This window comes from Mizuhopecten yessoensis, unplaced genomic scaffold, assembly GCF_002113885.1.
Source record: "Mizuhopecten yessoensis strain PY_sf001 unplaced genomic scaffold, ASM211388v2 scaffold383, whole genome shotgun sequence".
Lineage (NCBI taxonomy): Eukaryota > Metazoa > Mollusca > Bivalvia > Pectinida > Pectinidae > Mizuhopecten > Mizuhopecten yessoensis.
This window is the reverse complement of record NW_018403519.1, coordinates 270,005-277,097: the sequence shown is the minus strand read 5'-3', so window position 1 is coordinate 277,097 and position 7,093 is coordinate 270,005.

Here is a 7,093-nt window from a genome sequence, read left to right as displayed (position 1 = left end):
ACCGTCATTTGCACCAAACGCTGGTTGAAGTCCACGTTGTTCAACAGGCGTGATACAATTGTCACATAACTGCAGGACAAAATAAAAGAGCAGAATCACATCGCAATGGAAATGTGGTATCCGGAATCGGCTCTCAACAGGGTACAAAAACAGTGTCATATTAAAGGGAAAAAATGAAAAAAGCAATTTCAGGATATCAACAAAATGAAAAGTCCTGTGTCCATCCCGTATATAAAAAGGTGTCGGAAACTATCCAGAGAATATATGGCAGTCATGGCAAAGCAACAGCCCTGAAGTCCCATAAGACGATTCATAACATCCCTGTACCCGATAAGAGGATAAAATTACTGAATGCAGGAAGAAATCTGACGGAAGAAGTGTAAGGCATAATATATCGGACAAATTTGAAGGCGATTTAGGGCCCGACTAAGTGAACACCGGAGGGAACCGGAATCCAAAGATTGAAAGAAATTCAACTGATCAAAAAGAAAGCAGTCGGAGCCCTATATCAATAAATTGGTAATCACCTAACATGTATAAAGGAAATATAGACTCTAGCACATCTATGACTAGGTATTTGGCAAGCGTCGCCGAATCGGGGGTAATGTGATCTGTAAAGATTCAAAGAAACAGAACTGAATAATAAGGATTGGGAAATTATTTAGAATAAGGAAAAATTAATTTCACTTTAAATGCCTAATAAAGTCCACAACTCATTCATGAAATTGTTGGATGGGGTGATGCAGTTCTGATTATTGACGCAGGCTTACGTTTTATTACCTAGTGCATCGTTCCGAGTTGTGTATTATATACACACAAATCTGAAAACATATACAAGTTTCTACTGTGGGGTGTTTATTTCTCGTTGGTTGTTAATGCACAAAAAATAAAACTACGAATGAATGAAATCACAATTACACTGGATCGCATTGACGCATGTAAACAAAAGAATGCCATAATAGCAACCCATTGTAAATAATGAATGAACCCTAGCTATAGACTGTATGTCGACTGACGTCATACATTGTACCGGGTGTTGTATGTAATAGATCTACGTACGAACGTTATAGGACACTTGCGTAGGTGACGTAAATGTTTTACAATTGAATGTTTACAAATTTGTTATGTATAATTTCTTAATATCATACCAAATCTTTCTTTTTTGCAACATCACCTTAGCCCATCTTCTTCAATTCATATATGCATGTTCATAAGAAATAAAATGCCTGTTATGACGTAAGCCTTTGATTATACATTATACAAATCACAGTAAATCAGCAATGACATCATGCATGGCTCAAATTGCCCACCGTTTTTAAACGGTCAAAGTAAGAAACAAAATATTAAGTGTAACATGTACCTGTACAGTAAGTAGACTGAACGACACAAACAGTGGACTATACACACACTCGAATGTATCAATTCGTCACTAACAACTGAATATATTGCTATGGGCTATGGTAAGCATAATTATTAAGTATCTGAGTACACCCCACCCCACCCCCACNCAAATAGACCAATCTAATGGACCAATCTGTTGCTGTTTTGAGAATAATTTAACTCACAATGATCGACACTTAAGAAAGAATTAATCGAATTACATTTGACCCTGTTTCTGATTAACAAAGATATCCTTGAATCTACAGAGATTTAGAGAACAACATGTATTTTATCTTGGTTCTGTTTCGGTTTCTTAACCATACGTTGAAGCGATTTCTGAAAGAGTCGCTACAAACTTCCGTTTTACAAAACGGCGTTCTTTGACAGTATAATTAATAGAGAAACAGTGGTACCCATTACACATTACCCCGACATAACTGGCTAATTAATACACTGGGCTTACTATATTAGTGTTTGGACTAACAAAACATGTAAAATACTGTCAAATTAAATCCAGCGTACATGTACCTGTCCAATACATTGCCTCTACATATCAAGTTCAAGTTCTTTATTCACCAAAAGTCTTAAGACTTATAAGTACAAACTGATCATGACACATTGTACATGTATATATGTTATAGGAGAGTGACTATAAGCGTACAAGTGCAAACTAAACAAAGACATAATACAAAAGCACAAAAATTATAAATACGTGTAGCTAATTAATTAATTTCGCCGCTTAGTGGCTAGATATAAATATTTACCTAGATTTGACAACTCTTCGACATTATTTACAGATAAAAGGTTGGACAAGTTTGTAAACAGAGGGACTCTTATAATAATACTTCTTTATATACTTTAACCTCAAATCATTATAAAAAGGACATACAAAAATGAAATGAAATTCGTCCTCGACGTCTCCCAAATCACATTTGCTACAGTTTCTATTTCTGCGAATGATATTATTGTGTCTACCCTTTTCGATATTCAGTTGATGAGACGACGTTCTAAATTTAGTTAACATATATTTGCATTTTGTTTCAATATATTTACGGAGATAAAACTGAATACTATGACTGTCTATAAGATATTGATATAGTCTACCTTTTGATGAAGCTGCTATCTTTGCCTACATATTTTGCTTAGTAACATCTTTCAATCTGTGTTCAATAATTTCAAAAGTAAAGTGTTTACCAATGGTAGATTCGATTCAAAAATATAACCAAGACCTAGGGCAGTTCATTCATTCTTGATGTTACAAATCCACGGATCATTCACGTTGACACATTCATCATAACAAGTTTTTAATATCAAATTATCAGATTTCGTCAACTTCAACCAATACTTGAATACTTTTAGCTTTCTTGTAACAATTAATGGTAGTCTACCCAATTCACAATAAACGAAATCATTGAATGTAAATTTACATACTCTAAGGACTTTTTTGCAGAAATTCAAATGAACTCTCTCTATATCAGGAGCTTTGTGAAACCCCCATATTTCTGCACCATAGCTTAAGATGCTGCTGACATACATATCAAAGACAGAGCATTGGGTTTCCAGATTCAAACAATGGTTCTTTAAAGAGGATGATAATGAAAATAAAGCCTTTCTTCCTTGGTCCGCTAAATGCTTTTGGGTTTTATAAAATTTACCATTATAATTAAAAAACATTCCCAAATATTTGAAACAGTCAACAATTTCTATGTTCTCATTATTATATTTCCACACTTCATTATTTCTTATGTTTCCCCCGTTTCTAAAAACCATGACTTTTGTTTTATCAATGTTGACTTCCAGATCCCATTTTCTAGAGTAACTGTGTAAAGAATCTAACATGTTTTGCAATGCAGCTGGACTATCAGCGAAAAAACCCATATCATCAGCATACATTAGCAGGAAAAGGTTAAGCATATGTAAATCAATACTTGGACAATTATCATTAATAAAGTTAATTTCAAAGAAATATTAAGATGATATATCTATGACGTCAGAATCAGCATTCTACAGAAAAGAACTTACGCAATTCAGGCAAGACAATAAAGTACAAATCATGATATCCGTTGTTTTGGAACATATTGCTAGGTACATGTAAACAATATATCATATTTTCTATTACAGGTATGAAAAATCATCATCAGGACAAAAAACTATAGTATATTCTTGTAAAATAAAACGACATGTTGTAATACAGTGGATGATTAATGAAATCTGGCCTACAATGAGGGAATATCAGCAAAATATCAAATCTGGGTGGGGGTGGGGTGGGGGTGTAGGTGTGGGTGTGGGGGGGGGGGATTCTTGCATATCAAGTTCTCGGCTTGAACCTAGCCTCTGGTTATATACAGTCAAGATTTTCACCATTAAATTGAGCTTTGTCGGTTATACCTACATAGACCACAAAAACAGAAGATGATAAAATTGAAATCAAGTTTTAGGAGGATTTTGTAAGAAAAGTACCGTGATTTGCTCCCCTGATGACGAGTTTTTCAAGATTGGTTAATAGTTCATCAGGAAAAGAAAGAAAATAAAACCGAGTAAAAAGTAAGAATTTTAATTATATCATATGGAATACAATTAGAGCTAGCGGTATAAATATAGAGTGAAGTGGATTTTTGCATCCTTAAGACACAATAATAAAAACATATTAGAAATACGCTACAATTCATGATGTCTTTAGCTTTATGGCTATACTTAATTGTTATAGCTGCATCTAGTTAGTGTCCAGTACACAACCAATTAGTCCAAACACCAGACTCTATTGTATTATTTATAATTTCAAAAGTTCCTTTCTGTTATGGTTGCCCTGTATATTACTGATATAGTTGTTGTTTCCATGCTATGTCTGGTCAGTTTTCATATGTGTTTAAAGGATATTTTGAACTGATATAAAGTCCTCATGTAGATTGTTCCATTATTGAACAGTTCTTATATTGAAATGTTTGCTTCTGCGTAACGTCATGGATTGTTGTGTGAAGGTTATTTTGGAGTTACATGTGTACCCACGTTGCTATGCCGTGCTGACGCATATTTCCATAGTTTCACTTGCCGGATATCCTGTGATTAAACAAACTATTCACGACAGTGTCGGTAGCTCCAACTGTAGCCTATCGGTAGGGTAGTAATTGAGATGGATCATTTTCATTCGAGGATGTACTTCTTCTAATTTTATTTTATTTTTTTCTTGTTTTGAAGGGTGATCAAATAGGATCACGAACTTTTGCATATAATGGATGGAAACTTGAGAGTTATTTGTAAAATTTAATATTTTGCTGTCTAAAATCAGGTTTTCCTTGATGCCTTTATACCGTTTATGATTTTCAAGATATACTATTTTAAAAAGTATAGCATTTTTTTTCGCGTATTGCCCCTATTCAACTTCTTCTCATCATTTTGCTATACAGAGACTGTCAAAAAAATGAAAAAGAAGAAACACCATTTTTAAATACTCTAACCTTAGATTTTATTTCTGCTGCCCATTACTGATTTGGAGAGGTTGCCTTTTCTTTATATTAAGAAGGTTATATCCTGGAATGATACTGTTGACAGGAAGTTATATTAACCTTGAAGTGATCGTTTTTCTTTGATGGTAGTATAGTTTTGACAGACCGTAGATCCAAAGAAAGGAAATAAGTGAATAACTCGACTGTTAGTTTGGTATTTTGTAGTACACTACTATCTTACAATGTTATTATAATGTTTTGAAAACTTTCTCAGATGCTTATTATCCGCCGTAATTGACGAGATTCACTTGCGTGTGTTTGCATAGAAAAGGCAAATGCACACTTGATACTAAAGTCACGCCCACAGGAACTTGGTAATTTGTTTCAATGACCTTTTAAGGATTAAGATCAACTCTCGGTATATTGCCACTCCTAGTAATTGTATATATGAGAAGTTTGGAAAACTTTTAATGTGAACAAACCGACTCTATGTAGCTCTGATGTACAAAAACTTGGTACTGTTACACTAACCATCTTTATCCACGTATTCTTCTTCTGCAGACCCCCCCCCCCCCCCNAATTACCTCCCCTTTTTGCATATTCATGAGGTAAGCGTCATTCCAACGATTATACATCCATTATAAATGTTATTATGACCCGTGAATGTTAGATGAGGTCGATTTTTCTATGGGCATAAACGACAACTTTTCATCTTTCTCGTAAAAAAAACCATCACGATGGTGACTTCTTTTACCGATAGTCGATTAATACCCCGTAAACGTACCCCTGAAATGACCTTGGTTGTTGATTGGACATTAAACAGTGAACAACCAATCCTCAAAACGTATGACGTTATTCAGCGCACATCAATTTAGGTGTTAAAATGGTTATACTGTAACAGAGTCTTATAAGTCCGAGTTGTCACACCTTTACATAAACACGGTCAATGCATTTTACACGTTTTAATTCGCAAAGTTCCCTTTGCTCTGTGTAGGCCGACTGACCCAGAGTTATGGGCTTGGCATAAAACTTGAAACAGGAAAACATCCACAGACGTCATAAAGGAGCAGTAAGTAAACGCTTATCTTCTGACGTGTACAGATTTAGATCAGTAGCACTGACAGACTACTGAATAAAGGCCTGAATACCTCATTTTCATAAACAGGAAATCGTATTGTTTACCTCATGTTTACCAACCGGAAGTATCCAAGTGACGTTAAATGATACCTTTCGGAAGTGTAATGTAGAATGACGTATGTAACCGGGGAAGTACACGTAGATAACATCTGACTCGAGTGTTAACTATGGATAACCCAATGTAGGAGAGGTCCCCTCAATACTCAATTCACGTTTGCTTATAAACAGACATTATTATAATTTTATATAGGACAGGCTCCTCATATCAAGGTAACATATTGGTATAGGATAACTATAGAAATACCAAACAATTACAACTCTCCAATGCTATTTCTGCCTGTTCTGTTTCCGAAATTACATGTACGAGTACGTCAACCGATATCAAAACATTATACATGGTTATTCTTTGATAATTCTACATTTAAAATACATGTGGAACGTGACGTCGTATCGTATTAATTGAACTTTATATGTGAAACTTTTGAAAATAATGTCTAACCATCACACATTAGATAGCTTTATTCAAAGAAAACACATTCTTTATTTATAGTCACTTATTTACTGCAAAGGATCGAATGGAATAGAAATAGGGTGGAAAAATACCAGTCCGAGAAAAATACCAGTCCGAGAAAAATACATCCGTGTTAAGGTGGCTCCACACATCGTCATCAGCGTCCATTTTCGTGACGTTCCTCCTGAAAAAGTACAGCTGGGACTCAATTATCTTCATCGAAATGTGCATGTACACCGTGTCGTCATTTCCGTATTGCGTATCGGGCATTCAATATCGTAGTGCAAATTATAGTAACACCTGGGCCGTTTTCGTTTAAACGGTCAAACCGATCGGACCACTGTTGTTCGTTTATTAAATAAGGTCGGACCTAATTATCTGATGCTGCTTTCAGGCGAGCCTTGAGAAAGCCTTGCAAGGCCTGCATAAACATTTGCAGGTCCGCCAGGATTCATACCCGAAATTGTTACATTTATAAACGGTCAAACCGGTTGTTCCGCATAAACGAATAGGCCCCTGGTAAACAATAGTACACGTGCGTGCCGATGATATATGTCAACACCCGATATAAAGCTTTCCAATTCATAGACATAAACAGACTCACGGGAAGACAGTGACATGA